The sequence below is a fragment of the Mustelus asterias genome, chromosome 10 (assembly GCF_964213995.1).
Source record: "Mustelus asterias chromosome 10, sMusAst1.hap1.1, whole genome shotgun sequence".
In the NCBI taxonomy this organism is placed as follows: Eukaryota; Metazoa; Chordata; class Chondrichthyes; order Carcharhiniformes; family Triakidae; genus Mustelus; species Mustelus asterias.
In genome coordinates, this window is record NC_135810.1 from 87,940,220 (window position 1) to 87,957,579 (window position 17,360).

A 17,360-nucleotide genomic window follows, 5' to 3' on the forward strand; every position below is an offset into this window, starting at 1 on the left:
AATGAATGGCGGAGCAGGCTCGAAGGGCCAAATGGCCTCCTCCTGCATCTATATTCTATATTTCTATGTAACCTCCATAGACTTCGACTCCCCCAAAACGCCTGTTCTCATATTCTGTTTCACACCATATCAGACTTTCCCATCACTCCCATGCTTGGTGACCAATATTTGATTCCTGACCCAGAAGAGTCTCATCTATAATTCTTGAAAATATTCTTCAGTTGATCGAGGTCCATGTCCGTCAAAATTACCACAAACATCTCCAGCCACGTATCCCATCCCAAACTCGCTGTTCCACTGATTCAAGCCTCTTCTCCGTCCATTCCTTCCGTATTCATTGAGAGGGGATCTCATAGAAATGTATAAAATTCTAACAAGATTAGACGGGGTAGATTCAGAAAGAATGTTCCCGATGGTGGGGGAGTCCAGAACTAGGGGTCATAGTTTGTGGATAAAGGGTAAACCTTTTAGGACTGAGGTGAGGAGAACTTTCTTCACCCAGAGAGTGGTGAATGCGTGGAATTCAAGACCACAAAAAGCAGCTGAGGCCAAAACATTGTGTGATTTCAAGAAGAAATTAGATATAGCTCTTGGGGCTAACGGGATCAAGGAATATGGAGGGAAACCAGAATCAGCATATTGAATTCGATGTTCAAAATGAATGGTGAAGCAGGCTCAAAGGGCTAAATGGCCTACTTCTGCTTCTATTTTCTATCTTTCTATGGTCAACCCAATATTCACAGTCATACCTTCAGTTGCCTATACCCTACTTTGTGGATGTGCCTTCTCAAAGATCCTTCCCCCCTCCCGCCTCCCCCCCCCCCCCCGCTGCCCCCATCACCCAAATCTCTACTTTAAATCCTTCCTTAATACCAACATCTTTACCATGCCTTTGATGATTCACTGCTTGTAATTTTCTCTTAGGCTTAACATTCGTTTCTTCCTATGTGTCTGCAAAACACTTTGGAGTATTTTTCAGTGTCAGAAGCATTATATAAATCCAGAAAATTGCTTTGTTGTTGGTGCTGATTTTAGGCACCCAAGTGATGAAAGGACATTAAAGTCATGCAGACTGGGCTGAGGAGGCAGAGATACAGATAGCCTTCTCTGCTGCTGTGAAAATACTATCAGGAACCTGAATAGAGGATTTTGAGAGGCTTAATAGGAGAATTCAAATTGAGAAATCAATGAAGAGGGGACAATTGGGAAGAGAGAGAAGAATAAAGATTGGGCGGATGATTTTATCCAGAGTTCTTACAGCAGGTAATGCTTTACCAGGGGAGAAATTGTGGAAGCAGAAATTGCATATTTTAAGCAAAATATGGATAAGTAATTGACGCAAAAAAGAAGCAGGCCTTTGGTGAGAGGCTTGTTGGACAGAGGGATTAAATTTTGACATGGATGTGATTAACTAAATGATCGCCTTTGCGTTGTAAAATTGAGGTGACTCTGTGTTGTTTCTAAAATTCAGCATAATTTGCTTGTTTTCTCCAAAAGGAAAGGCTCACACCAACAATTATTTCTACCAATTGCAAGAACATATGGCAGGAATCATTACCAGACTTTGACTAAGTTGCCCGGCTTGTCTGTTGCCTTGCACGTTACAGAGATTTATGTTGAAGTGTGGTGTTTTCTGGCCTTGTGAATATTCTACTTAAGTGTCTGAATAAATCTGGCACAGTATTAGTACCCAGGGAAATAGTTGGAATTATAAATCTATATATCATATCACAACATGACGGAAACTCAACATCCACTCCCTTTGTCACTGAAATGACCTTATTCATACATTTTAGAATTTTGTAGTGTAAAGTAACGGGTACACATTCTGAAGACGACCCCTCCCTGTTGTGTCACATGTGAGACTGATAGGGTATTCAAATTATTAACATTCTTATATAAAAGATTATAAATAGACTCTGGGAACCATGTGTATGATATGGAGAGTTTGGGCCACATTTGTAAGAATATGATAATGAATATATTTTAATACCTTCCTTTAGGCTGGCAGTCACTTTGAATGTGATTATTGCCAGCTGCTTTCTCAGGCCACAGAAAATATACCTAACTTACTGGAATGCGCAAGTTAATCTCATAGCAGTTTAGACTCCTCAGTTTGGCTGGGCTGCAAGATGCCTTTGAACTTTACTGATTCCCTTTGTTATAGGATCATTGAATCATAGAATCATTGAATCACTACAGTGCAGAAGGAGGCCATTCAGCCCATCGAGCCTGCAGCAACAACAATCACACCCAGGTTCTATACCCATAACCCCATGCATTTACCTTAGCTATTCCCCCTGACACTAAGGGGCAATTTAGCATCGCCAATCAACCTAACCCACACATCTTTGGAGTGTGGGAGGAAACCAGAGGCACCCGGAGGAAACCCACACAGATACGGGGAGTAGGTGCAGACGCCGCACAGACTGGCACCCAAGGCCGGAATTGAACCCGGATCCCTGGAACTATGAGGCAGCAGCGTTAACCACGATACCACCATGCTGCATAGGATAAGAGGAAAGGGTTGAATTAGATCAGTAGGGGTGGTGGGGGGGTGGTGTGGAGGCAGGCGAGTTGTGATTTGTATTCCGTTCGAGCTAGGAAGTGTCTGATGTGTGTTTCTATTAGACAGTCTTTACCCATCTCAGTAGTTATTCTGAAGTCATCATAGATAAGGAAGGCCAACAATGTACTGCTATATCAGTGATTGTATTGCAAGGTTGCAATCTATAGTGTGTGTTAATGCAAGAGAAGCAAGTTTATTGTTTTTAATATCCAGAGAAGATGCAGTCAAGTGTTTACTTATCATTCATTCATTTATTTATTCAAAGTTGAGTAGTCTATAGGCTAAACCATACTGTGAAAGAACACTTGGTATTTTGTCTTTGTGAAGTCAGCAACATTACATGGTGACCGGTTATACAGTTAACCAAATTCCATTGACATTCTCAACTCCTCAGCCAGCATGGAGAGTTCTTGGAGGGAATGTTCCCATCCTGCTCACCACGGGAATCGTAGCGGGTGTGGAGCAGACCGTGCAAAGGTCTGTTGACCTCGGGTAGGGTTTTCTGGTTTGGGGGCAAACGCGGCAGGGAAATCCCGCACCTTGTGTGTGTTCAGCCACCAGCGAAAGGGTGGCGCATGTACTTGGAGACAAGACAAAGGCCATTCAGTTTTGGCAAAGGAGTCAGTCAAGGATGTCTGCTTTTCAGCAATACCTTTCAATGTCAGGGGTGAAAAAGTCAGGAGAGAAGTCAGCCCTGTTCATCCAGAACATCTTAAGACCAGCTTTGATGAGGGGTCATCTTAATGCGAAACATTGGCTCTATTCTCTCTCCACAGGTGCGTTCAAACCTGCTGAAATTTTCCAGTGTTTTCTCTTTTGTATTAGGGCCAGTATTGGGACTTCGATGTTGTGGCCATCTCGGAGACATGGATAGAGCAGGGACAGGAATGGTTGTTGCAGGTTCCGGGGTTTAGATGTTTCAGTAAGAGCAGGAAGGTGGTAAAAGAGGTGGAGGTGTGGCATTGTTAGTCAAGGACAGTATTATGGTGGCAGAAAGGATGTTTGATGAGGACCCGTCTACTGAGGTAGTATGGGCTGAGGTTAGAAACAGGAAAGGAGAGGTCACCCTGTTGGGAGTTTTCTATAGGCCTCCGAAAAGTTCCAGAGATGTAGAGGAAAGGATTGCAAAGATGATTCTGGATAGGAGTGAAAGTAACGGGGTAGTTGTTATGGGGAACTTTAACTTTGCAAATATTGACTGGAAAAGCTATAGTTCAAGTACTTTAGATGGGTCAGTTTTTGTCCAATGTGTGCAGGAGAGTTTCCTGACACAGTATGTAGATAGGCCAACAAGAGGCGAGGCCACATTGGATTTGGTACTGAGTAATGAACCAGACCAGGTGTTAGATTTGGAGGTAGGGGAGAACTTTGGTGATAGTGACCACAATTTGGTTACATTTACTTTAGCAATGGAAAGGAATGGGTATATACCGAAGGGCAAGAGTTATAGCTGGGGGAAAGGAAATTATGATGCGTTTAGGCGAGATTTAGGATGCATAGGTTGGGGAAGGAAACTGCAGGGGATAGGCACAGTTGAAATGTGGAGCTTGTTCAAGGAACAGCGACTGGGTGTCCTTGATAAGCATGTACCTATCAGGCAGGGAGGAAGTGGTCAAGTGAGGGAACCGTGGTTTACTAAAGAAGTTGAATCTCTTGTGAAGAGGAAGAAGGAGATTTATGTAAAGATGAGACGTGAAGGCTCAGTTAGGGCGCTTGAGAGTTACAAGTCAGCCAGGAAGGACCAAAAGAGAGAGTTAAGAAGAGCCAGGAGGGGACATGAGAAGTCTTTGGCAGGTAGGATCAAGGAAAACCCTAAAGCCTTTTATAGGTATGTCAGGAATAAAAGAATGACGAGGGTAAGATAAGGGCCAGTCACGGACAGTAGTGGGAAGTTGTGCGTGGAGCCTGAAGAGATAGGAGAGACGTTAAATGAATATTTTTCGTCAGTATTCACGCAGGAAAAAGACAATGTTGTCAAGGAGAATACTGAGATACAGGCTATTGGACTAGACGGGATTGAGGTTAATAAGGAGGAGGTGTTAGCAATTCTGGAAAGTGTGAAAATAGATAAGTCCCCTGGGCCAGATGGAATTTATCCCAGGATTCTCTGGGAGGCTAGGGAGGAGATTGCAGAGCCTTTGGCTTTGATCTTTATGTCGTCATTGTCTACAGGAACAGTGCCAGAAGACTGGAGGATAGCAAATGTTGTCCCCTTGTTCAAGAAGGGGAGATAACCCTGGTAATTATAGACCGGTGAGCCTTACTTCTGTTGTGGGCAAAGTTTTGGAAAGGATTATAAGAGATAGGATTCATAATCATCTAGAAAGGAATAATTTGATTAGGGATAGTCAACACGGTTTTGTGAAGGGTAGGTCGTGCCTCACAAACCTTATTGAGTTCTTTGAGAAGGTGACCAAAGAGGTGGATGAGGGTAAAGCAGTTGATGTGGTGTATATGGATTTCAGTAAAGCGTTTGATAAGGTTCCCCACGGTAAGCTATTGCAGAAGATACGAAGGCATGGGATTGAGGGTGATTTAGCAGTTTGGATCAGGAATTGGCTAGCTGTAAGAAGACAGAGGGTGGTGCTTGATGGGAAATGTTCATCCTGGAGTTCAGTTACTAGTGGTGTACCGCAAGGATCTGTTTTGGGGCCACTGCTGTTTGTCATTTTTATAAATGACCTGGATGAGGGCGTAGAAGGATGGGTTAGTAAATTTTCAGATGACACTAAAGTCGGTGGAGTTGTGGACAGTGCGGAAGGTTGTTGCAGGTTACAGAGGGACATAGATAAGCTGCAGTGCTGGACTGAGAGGTAGCAAATGGAGTTCAATGCGGAAAAGTGTGAGGTGTTTCACTTTGGAAGGAGTAACAGGAATACAGAGTACTGAGCTAATGGTAAGATACTTGGTAGTGTGGATGAACAGAGAAATCCCGGTGTGCATGTGCATAGATCCTTAAAAGTTGGCACCCAGGTTGATAGGGTTGTTAAGAAGGCGTACGGAGTGTTAGCTTTTATTGGTAGAGGGATTGTGTTTCGGAGCCAGGAGGTCATGTTGCAGCTGTACAAAACTCTGGTGCGGCCGCACTTGGAGTATTGTGTACAGTTCTGGTCACCGCAATATAGGAAGGATGTGGAAGCATTTGAAAGGGTGCAGAGGAGATTTACTAGGATGTTGCCTGGTGTAGTGGGAAGGTCTTATGAGGAAAGGCTGAGGGACTTGAGGTTGTTTTCGTTAGAGAGAAGAAGGTTAAAAGGTGACTTAATAGAGGCATACAAGATGATCAGAGGATTAGATCGGGTGGATAGTGAGAGCCTTTTTCCTCAGATGGCGATAGCTAGCACGAGGGGACATAGCTTTAAATTGAGGGGTGATAGATATAGGACAGACACCAGGTAGGTTCTTCACTCAGAGAGTAGTAAGGGCATGGAATGCCCTGCCTGCAGCAGTAGTGGACTCGCCAACATTAAGCGCATTTAAATGGTCATTGAATAAAAATATGGATGATATTGGAATAGTGTAGGTTAGATGGGCTTTAGATTGGTTTCACTGGTCGGCGCAACATCGAGGGCCGAAGGGCCTGTACTGTGCTGTAATGTTCTATGTTCTATTGTTGGTCGTAACATTTGGAACATAAGACATGCTGATGACACTGCTCATTCAACTACACAGTGATGTAAGTGGTGGCTGTAGCAATATTGTTGCTTTGTGATTTGAACTGGATGTTTATCTTTTGCACACATCACCCAGATAGAGTGAATGTTTCATCAGCTGAAGAAAGATATGAATCATGAATATGCTTTAGATTATACCAAGTGAACCACACAGAGCAACAGTTATTAGAATCATTTGGTTCAATTCCTAAAATTGCACTAACTTAATAATATGATTATTATCTCCACATTAGTGAATCATCTTAAATTTCTCTTAAACAACATAACCTCCAACAGTCTTGCATTCTAACATTCTGAGCCTCGCAGCTTTATGTTTTAAAAAAAACCTGACTCTCCAAGCACCTCATTCAGGGACATTGCTAAGCTGTGTTTATCAATTACCGAGACAGTCTAATGAATTGGTTGTTGTTAACTGTCTTTGGAAAATTAACATCCGAGCTTAGCTCATTAGCATTGAAACTACCTTTCCGCTCACAGCTTTTTTAACCTTGTGCGACCGCACTTTGCTTCGAAACACAACCTCAAACATTAATCCTTCGCTCCAGATCCTCTCTGTGGAAACAATGGTCAAAAAACTCTTGAAATGTGACAGAGCTGTATCACCGCAAGTTCCTTTTTTCCCACTTTATTCGAACGGCTTGGGACAGAAGTGCCACTTGCCACTTCACCGGGAGCCCTTGCTTATCCTTGGAATCACGTGTGACCAACCCTGGTCATCAATCGTATAACCTATACCACAACTCACTTCCATGTAATACATTGAGATATGTGCATTTATGAGGTGCAGTTAATCATAATTCTGGAGGTAAAAGCATTATGGCATCTCTAAATGTCACCTGAATTTAAGAGAAGATAAATCAATGATTGGTTGCTCACCAGGTTCCTGTAAACTAAAGGTCAGTTGACAAGATCATCAGTGCTCTCTTTAAAATATATATTTTTTTTAATACATTTTCTTAGCTGTTCTTCAGGCTGTCACTCATCTTTCCTGATACTGTATATAACTTTCATTGCTACTCTTAACAGAATAATGTACTTCACAATTTATTAAGAGATGTTTCAAACTGGAAAAGAGATACGTAATGGATTTGACATGGAATTTATTCAGGTGGATGAAGTAAATCATTATTTATGCCTGGTATTGTGGTTATTTTGGAGTAACTAATGAGGTTGAGATTTAATCAAAGGTAATTAACTATGAAGATTCATCTGAACTTCAGGGCTAAACACCAACCTTTAGCTCAATCTCGTGTATTTATGATATTATGTTGGGTGAGCTGGGCCGGTTAGCTCAGTCGGCTAGATGGTGGCTAGTGTGTGGCTTGGCATAAGGTCGACAGGGAGGGTTCAATTCCTGCTCTGGCTGAGGTGGACTGTGGGATCTGACCTGCTCCTGAGAGCAGGAGGCATTCACAAGCCTCCACTGACAAAAACTGCCCAGAAAACAGCTCGGGCTGAAGCAACAGCAGACCAGGAGCCAAGGACCAGCCTTCGGAGAAAGGAAAGAACTGGATGAACTCCTGTTGTGTTACTCAAAGATAATATTTGATTTGATTTATTGTCATATGTATTAACATACAGTAAAAAGTATTGGTTCTTCTGTGCTGTAGTGTGACAGCCATAGCTAGGGTGTAGAGAAAGATCGACTTAGTGTGAGGTAGGTCCATTCAAAAGTCTGATGGCAGCAGGGAAGAAGCTGTTCTTGAGTCGGTTGGTACATGACCTCAGACTTTTGTATCTTTCTCCCGATGAAAGAAGGTGGAAGAGAGAATGTCCCGGGTGCATGTGGTCCTTAATTATGTTGGCTGCTTTTCCAAGGCAGCGGGAAGTGTAGACAGAGTCAATGGGTGGGAGGCTGGTTTGAGTGATGGATTGGGCTACATTCATGACCTTTTGTAGTTTCTTGCGGTGCTGGACAGAGCAGGAGCCATACCAAGCTGTGATACAACCAGAAAGAATACTTTCTATGGTGCATCTGTCAAAGTTGGTCAGAGTTGTGGCGGACATGACAAATTTCCTTAGCTTTCTGAGGAAGTAGAAGCATTGGTGGGCTTTCTTAACTATAGTGTCGGCATAGGCGGACCAGGACAGATTGTTGGTGATCTGGCCACCTAGAAACTTGAAGCTCTCGACCATTTCCACTTTGTCCCCGTTGATGTGAACAGGGGCATGTTCTCCACTGCGCTTCCTGAAGTTGATGACTATCTCCTTCATTTTATTGACATTGAGAGAGGGATTATTGTCATTGCACCAGTTCACCAGATTCTCTATCTCTTTCCTGCACTCCTGCTCATCGTTTGTTTGAGATCTGACCCACTATGATGGTGTCATCAGCAAACTTGAAGAGCCTGAGGCGCAGCAACTGGCCCAGAAATTTGATCTTGTACATTCATTTTACAGGCAGAAAACAGGTGCCTAAGAGTCCAATATGTTGGGCATCATGCAGCCAACCTTCCCATGCCAGAAATGTGCCACCTGCAGTAATGTATCAATCTGTACTGTGGGTATCCATGATGTGTATCTAAATTATCAAATTTGCTAATTATAATAAGTAAGCGTCCTACATTCGTTCCCCAGCATCTGACCTGTCACGTGATTAATTCAGTCAGAAAATCATGGTGCTAGCATTCAGCAAGGACCCTGCAGGGGCGCTAGGTAACTGGCTCATCCCCTGAATAATGAATAGGGCTGGTTTGCCCTCTTAAGGTGCTACCCAACATTAGCTAACAACTTCGTACTGGCGGCTAGACTGTTTTTGTCAGCTTTGGAGGCAATTCATTCAAGTCTTGGTTTTCCTGGCGGATCTGCCTTTGAACTGGCGCAGGGAGGAGAGCAGCAAGGAAAGGTAGGAGAGAGGAGAAGCAGCTGGCTAAGGAGTGAGGAGGAGCTATGTCCTGTGTGGAGGTCCATACCCACAGAGGGTCTCCAGGGAGCACAGTTCCCATGCCAACTTCACTAAGCGGACAATCGGCAAGATGACAGCCACAATTGGAGCTGCAGAGTAGGGCATAAACACACTTGCCAATAGTGCTGCGGTGACCGTGGCGCTTAACGTTAATGCCACAGATTCAATACTGCTGCAGCAGCTGGCATTGACGGTATTTCCAAGAAGGCAGAGCATCACAGTATCCAGGAGTTGACCAAGATTCTTTATATCAGGAGAAACAAGTATTGAACCACGAAACAGGAAACAGATTAACGCAGTTGAATAATTGGTACAACTTGAAATCATTGTAATAATATCTAAAGTCATACCTGTCATGTCAAGAAGGCATGAAAGAAAATATTAATATCTATGTCACACTGGCTACTTTATAATTTTTTTAAAAATATAATGGACAAAGGCTTTACACTCACACACAAACAATTTCGAGCTTCAGAAAACCACAGCAATCTCGTTATCTCTGAAGAAACTCTAATGCCCCCTATGACTGCAGAAAGCAAATTGCAAAGAAATGCACAAAGGCCCTTTTACGTTTCTGAGGCAAAGCCCTGGCCAATGGCAATGAACCATCTGAGACACGAGGCCTGAAACCTCTGGTAAACCTATCAGTGGATGAAACATTAACCATCTCAAGAATCCAGACCCGGAATATACATGCTTTGTCCAAACCAAGGGGAAGAAGCGGGAGTTATGTCACATGACCCTCCCAAGTGGCTAGAACCTGGAATATTGCCTTCTGAAGCTAAAGGAGACACTCTGCCCTCTTCCACCAAACAAACAGCAGAACCAGAGCTCTGTCCCGGTTTAAATCGCCTGTCTCTCATCTACACTGGGCAAACCTTTCCCATGTGGAACTAAGTCCCGTGGCAGGGTAAGGAACAGGGAGTGTTTCCTGCTGGAGCAGTTGGCAGGAACCACACCATGGGCCCGATTTTTACCATTGCATCATTCGGCACCAAACAGACATGCTCGGCAAAGGTCTGTTTCGGGCGCTCCAGCTGCGCAGAGGTACGTTCAGCGTTTCCAACAGCTCTGTGCAGGGGGGGCAGAAGGAAAAGAGGTGGGTCAGATGTATCTCTGGTGGGGGGAGGGAAGGGAGGAGGGAAGCAAGATTGCTGTCTGATGGGGGTGGGGAGGGAGGCCAGATCGTTGTCTGGTGAGTGGGGAGGGAGGCCCGACCATTCTCTGGAGTGGGGAGGGAGTTCATTCTATCTCATCACATTTCTAATTCTGATCATTCCTGTTATAAATGCTACTTAGATTATATATCACTTGCCATGAATGTTTTTTTCCCCTACACCAGCAAGTTTAGAAGAAGTAGAAATTATCTTATTACCATTTCCCAAATTATCTTCTAAACTTGGAAATGCAGCTCTTAGAATTTATTGCAAGTTGGCTGTTGCTAAACACAATTGCAAAGGTTGTTGAATCAAGCAATGGTTATTTGTATATGTTTCATTACACAACTTCAGTAAAGGCCTGGATATGTACCTCAGTGGATTTTGCAAGTACAGGCAGCAGAGAGAAGGGATTCCACAGCTATAATAGTGCACGTGCACTTAATGAGTGAAACTGTCAAATTATTCAGCTGTGAGTATGTGAAATATACTGGGAGGGAGGCCAGATGGATCTCCGGTGGGGTGGGGAGGGAGTGTCTGCTGCCACTCTGCGGGCAATCGGTGGGGGGGGGAAAGGAGTCAGAGGGTCGCAATCGGTCTGGGTAGCGGGGGAGGGTGGGTGGATAAGGGGGAAAGTTATGTTGTAGGGTTGGGGGTGATGTCTGTGGGGACCATCATTCCTGGGCTGCTTTATCCACTTTTTGTGGCCCGGGAGCAATGTGACAGCGGCGTGATTTTCACATTTTTTTTCCTCGCTGCGCATGCGCAGTTCAGAGCTCCGATTGTTTCAGGCGCGCTAAGCCCCGCCCACAGCGCAATTCAGACTCATGATTTTTTTCAGGCTGAGTGTGTATGGGAGCGCCTGAAAGCAGATTTCCAAGTCGGATCTGAATTGGGCCCAGATTCAGCACTTAGAATGAAAATGGTAAAATCAGGCTCCATGGGTGGGCATTTCTGGCCACGCTGACCCCGAAACGAGAAAATCCTGCCCGAGGTCAATGGACCATTTCATGGTCAGTCCCTCGCCCGCTCCGATTCCCGTGGTAGGCAGGACGGTAAAATTCACCAGCATATCTTCCAACCCTGACTTCATCCATTTGGTGTACCTCAGGGATCTGTTTTGGGGCCACTGCTGTTTGTAATATTTATTAATGATCTGGATGAGGGTATAGTTGGGTGGATTAGCAAATTTGCTGATGACACCAAAGTCGGTGGTGTGGTAGACAGTGAGGAAGGGTGTCGTAGTTTGCAGGAAGACTTAGACAGGTTGCAAAGTTGGGCCGAGAGGTGGCGGATGGAGTTTAATGCGGAGAAGTGTGAGGTAATTCACTTTGGTAGGAATAACAGATGTGTTGAGTATAGGGCTAACGGGAGGACTTTGAATAGTGTGGAGGAGCAGAGGGATCTAGGTGTATGTGTGCATAGATCCCTGAAAGTTGGGAATCAAGTAGATAAGGTTGTTAAGAAGGCATATGGTGTCTTGGCGTTTATTGGTAGGGGGATTGAATTTAGGAGTCGTAGCGTTATGTTGCAACTGTACACAACTCTGGTGCGGCCGCACTTGGAGTACTGTGTGCAGTTCTGGTCCCCACATTACAGGAAGGATGTGGAGGCTTTGGAGAGGGTGCAGAGGAGGTTTACCAGGATGTTGCCTGGTATGGAGGGGAGATCCTATGAGGAGAGGCTGAGGGATTTGGGATTGTTTTCGCTGGAAAGGCGGCGGCTAAGAGGGGATCTTATTGAAACATATAAGATGATTAGAGGTTTAGATAGGGTGGATAGTGATAGCCTTTTTCCTCTGATGGAGAAATCCAGCACGAGGGGGCATGGCTTTAAATTGAGGGGGGGTAGTTATAGAACCGATGTCAGGGGTAGGTTCTTTACCCAGAGGGTGGTGAGGGATTGGAATGCCCTGCCAGCATCAGTAGTAAATGCGCCTAGTTTGGGGGCGTTTAAGAGATCCGTAGATAGGTTCATGGACGAAAAGAAATTGGTTTAGGTTGGAGGGTCACAGTTTGTTTTTTTTAACTGGTCGGTGCAACATCGTGGGCCGAAGGGCCTGTTCTGCGCTGTAATGTTCTATGTTCTATGTTCTATGTTCTATTTTGCACCAGGGGTTTTAATACCCTATTCCGTGATGGCGTGGGCATGTTCCCATCATCATATTGAAAATGCACCTGTTCTGAATTGACATGTTTTCCCGCTAGTGCCACAGAGAATCGGGTATGCGTGGAAGATTCTGGTCGAGCCTTCATCTGCATTCCATTAGCGGGATGCAAATCAGTTTCACGCTGGCTTCCAGCAGGTTTCCTGACCGCCCCCCTCCCCCGCAATGGCAGGAACCAACAAAAGACCCCATAGGATGGTCATGTTGGACTCCACCGAATTCTACCTTCCAACCTGCCTGCCATAAACCCACCGACAGGGCATGGGAGAGTTCCACCCATTGGCCACGATCCAGCAGCCATGTTAGCCACAGGCTCAAATCCATAATGGCCGCTAAATCTCGCGAGAGGCCCAAAATGGGATTTGCGCCGATGAGATTTTGCTTTGTAATCTCCCCCGACTCCTCCAATGATACAATCCGGTTCACGCTCAGGATGGGCGTCAGCTTGATTGGCATATTTTATAATAAATTTGCACATAACTATAGGGCTTAATGCTGCTCCTTCATCTCTGACCACGTTGTCTCACCCACCCGATGTGATGTCACACTGGCACGAATCACTACAAGTTTTGAAAATGAGAACTAGTTGTAATGACCACACCAGGGGCGCAAAGGAGAGTATAACCCTAGCTGGTGAGGGACACGGCTGGGGGCATTGTGGAGAGCCCCATTGGGGACTTCCCCTTATGTGTGATGTCTGAGAGTGAGGAGGAGCGATGCCTATGATACTTGCTTGGGGAGGGTGAGGGAGTCCTCCAGGCTGTGGGGGGAAGTTTATTTTCAGCGCTGATCCAGGCTTTAAAGATAGTGCCTCAATCTCTGAGTGTTGCAGGATCTATTAGTCCCTGCCCTGCCAGGCCAGAATGATGACAAAAAGCGTGCCTCCAGATTTTGGAGTGATCTCCATTAATAACCCCGCAGCAAACTCAGGATAGGGTGAAAATCAGAGGGTTAGTTTACACTCAAAATATGGGAGAAGGATGTCAGAAAATCTGGAGAGGAAACTTGTCTATGCATCTGGGGGGATACACACTGGTTTTCAGTCTGAACCTGGCACTCTGACAGATTTTGGGAAAACTCCCCCCATTTTTTTCTACTGGAACCTCTGAGTCTTGGAACCAGTGCCTACTACAAGACTAAGTAATCTCTACATGCTTCACTCAGCAATACTGGGAAAGTGGATCAGCTTTGGCTTACTGAAGGAATACACCGTTGGACTTTAGATTCTGGACTCTGGAGTGTGGATGAAACAATGATTTTTATTTTACCTCTGGTCTATGCCCTTTACCTTTCTCTTCCCCTTATCCCTCTTTTATTGCCTGAATGCAAAAATTTGCGGACTCTTCTCCCATGTTTTGAACATGTGAGCTAACCCTCTGATTTTACCCTATCCAGAGTTTGCATTGGGGTTATTAATAGCGATCACTCCAAAACTGAAGTGGTTTTTTAATTATTTTATGGGATGTGGGCTTCACTGGCTGGGCCTGCATTTATTGACATTTCAAAGGGAGTCAACCACATTGAATCTGGAGTCACATGTAGGGTAGACCAGGTAAGGAAGGTAAATTTCCTTTTCTAAAGGACATTATGTGAACGAGGTGGGTTTTTTACAACAGTGGCTTCATGGTCATTAGACTTCCAATTCCAGATTTTGACTGGATTCAAATGTCATCATTTGCCACGATGCGAGTCGAACCTGGGTCCCCAGCGCTTTATCCCTGGGCTCCATTTACAACACCACAGCACCACCACCTTCATTTGTGAAGGGGGTGATCAAAAATGGAAACCACCTTTTTATTTACCGATGGGTGGTGAGGGAGAAATCAGGGCTGTTTTAAATTAAACCCCGTCCCGTCTGTAACATACCAGAAGAGACTCACAAGAAACAGCAATAAAGCAATTACTTTTCAGATCAGAAGCAAATTTATATGACGATTAATACAGATTTAAGGACTACATTTTAATTTTCACTGGAATTGTATTTTCAGCTCGTTCAGTGTGTTTGCAAGTGAAATGTCAGGATTATTTATATGGAGGCAAGCCAAAGTGTTCTGGTTCTGTCCAGAGTCAGAGGCTGAGAAGCACAGAAGTTAAAAAAACCTCCAGCCTCACTGTGATTTTGGTTTGCAAGCTTTCTTTGAGGCTTTAATTTTGATTTGATTTATTATTGTCACGTGTTAGTATACAGTGAAAAATATTGTTTCTTGCGTGCTATAGAGACAAAACGTACAGTTCATAGAGAAGGAAAGGAGAGTGTGCAGAATGTAGTGTTACAGTCATAGCTAGCGTGTAGAGAAAGATCAACTTAATGCAAGGTAGGTCCATTCAAACGTCTGGCAGCAGCAGGGAAGAAGCTGTTCTTGAGTCGGTTGGTACGTGACCTTCGACTTTTGTATCTTTTTCCCGACAGAAGAAGGTGGAAGAGAGAATGTCCGGGGTGCGTGGGGTCCTTAATTATGCTGGCTGCTTTGCCGAGGCAGCGGGAAATGTAGACAGAGTCAATGGTTTGCGTGATGGATTGGGCTATATTCACGACCTTTTGTAGTTTTGAAATAGCACATCTTATAGTTTCTCCCTCTTCATGTCGCATCCTTGGTGTCCGAGGGTTGCAATCTTGGCTCTCCACATATCTCAATGCCATGGGGAAGGTGAAGAGGTCAACCCCAAGAACCACCTCAGCCAGTGCAGGAACCTGCGTAATCGTCATAATAATGAGGCACCATGCTCTCAGTCCCCTGAGCTAACCAGCCCCTAATCTTATAGCTTACAATGTGAAACAAAGTTAGCAATAACTATTGATGGATTGCACCACAAAATACTGGTATTGGGGTGTAATAAGCCTCCCGAGGCAGAGGTCCCTTCACCAAAATCCCTTTATTTACAACTCTAACAGAAATACACAGAGTGCTATCAGTTAGCAGTCTATCTCCGGGGGTGTCAGAGGAACTGACACTCCCAGTTAAGTACAAGGCAAAGACTCCCTGATTGGCCCATCAATTGGATCCTTAATCAGGGAGTTCATACTCCAATAGACCAACTTCAATAGCCTGATTGAAGTCAGTACATGGGGATATTTTTATATTCAACAATCCTTTTGAAGAAATTGTGAGCCTAGTCAAAGAGAAAAAGGAAGCATTTGTTAAGGCTAGGAGGCTGGGAACAAGTGTGGAATACAAGGAAAGTAGAAAGAAACTGAAGCAAGGAGTAAGGAGGGCTAAACGGGGTCACGAAATAGCATTGGCCAGCAGGATTAAGGACAATCTCAAGGCTTTTTATACATATATGAAGAGCAAGAGGGTAGCCAGTGAGAGGGTTGGCCCACTCAAGGACAAGGGAGGGAATCTATGCGTGGAGCCAGAGGAAATGGGCAAGGTATTAAATCAGTACTTTGCGAGGTCAGTATTCACCAAAAAGAAGGATTTGGTGGATGATGAGTCTGGGAAAGGGTATGTAGATAGTTTGAGTCATGTTAAGATCAAAAAGGAGGAGGTAATGGGGTTCTCAAGAAACATTACATTAAGGTAGACAAGTCCCCAGGGCCTGATGGGATATACTCCAGAATACTGAGAGAGGCAAGGGAGGAAATTACTGGGGCCTTGAGAGAAATCTTTGTATCCTCACTGGCTACAGGGGACGTCCCAGAGGAGTGGAGAATAGCCAATGTTGTTCCTTTGTTTAAGAAGGGTAGCAAGAATAATCCAGGTTACATCAGTGGTAGGGAAATTATTGGAGAGGATTCTTCGAGACAGGATTTATTCCCACTTGGAAATAAGTGGACATATTAGTGAGAGGCAACATGGTTTTGTGAAGGGGAGGTCATGTCTCACTAACTTGATCGAGTTTTTTGAGGAAGTGACGAAGGTGATTGATGAGGGTAGGGCAGTGAATGTTGTCTACATGGACTTCAGTAAGGCCTTTGACAAGGTCCCTCATGGCAGACTGGTGCAGAAGTTGAAGTCGCATGGGATCAGAGGTGAGCTGGATATAAAACTGGCTCGGTCAAAGAAGGTAAGAAGTTTAACAACACCAGGTTAAAGTCCAACAGGTTTATTTGGTAGCAAAAGCCACACAAGCTTTCGAAGCTCTAAGCCCCTTCTTCACACCTGAAGAAGGGGCTTAGAGCTTCGAAAGCTTGTGTGGCTTTTGCTACCAAATAAACCTGTTGGACTTTAACCTGGTGTTGTTAAACTTCTTACTGTGTTTACCCCAGTCCAACGCCGGCATCTCCACAACATGTCGGTCAAAGAAGACAGAGGGTAGCAGTGGAAGGGAGCATTTCTGAATGGAGGACTGTGACAACTGGCGTTTCTCAGGGATCAGTGCTGGGACCTTTGCTGTTTGTAATATATATAAATTATTTGGAGGAAAATGTAACTGGTTTGATTAGTAAGTTTGCAGATGACACAAAGGTTGGTGGATTTGCGAATAGCGGTGAGGACCATCAGAGGATACAGCAGGATATAGATCGGTTGGAGACTTGGATGGAGAAATGGCAGATGGAGTTTAATCCAGACAAATGTGAGGTAATGCATTTTGGAAGGTCTAATAAGGATAGGAAATATACAGTAAATGGCAGAACCCTGAAGAGTATTGATAGACAGAGGGATCTGGGTGTACAGGTACACAGGTCACTGAAAGTGGCAACGCAGGTGGAGAAGGTAGTCAAGAAGGCATACGGCATGCTTGCCTTCATCGGCCGGGGCATTGAGTTTAAAAATTGGCAAGTCATGTTATAGAACCTTAGTTAGGCCGCACTTGGAATATAGTGTTCAATTCTAGTCGCCACATCACCAGAAAGATGTGGAGGCTTTGGAGAGGGTACACAAAAGATTTACCAGGATGTTTCCTGGTATGGAGGGCATTAACTATGAAGAGAGGTTGTAGAAAC

The 17,360-nt window shown here is 44.5% G+C and overlaps 1 protein-coding gene across 10 annotated transcripts in view; it reads left to right on the forward strand.

Moving 5' to 3' along the window:
* sgcg (sarcoglycan, gamma) overlaps positions 1 to 17,360 on the forward strand; it is a 485,777-nt gene that overhangs the window by 308,838 nt on the left and 159,579 nt on the right. The gene's annotated exons all lie outside the window — the stretch shown is intronic.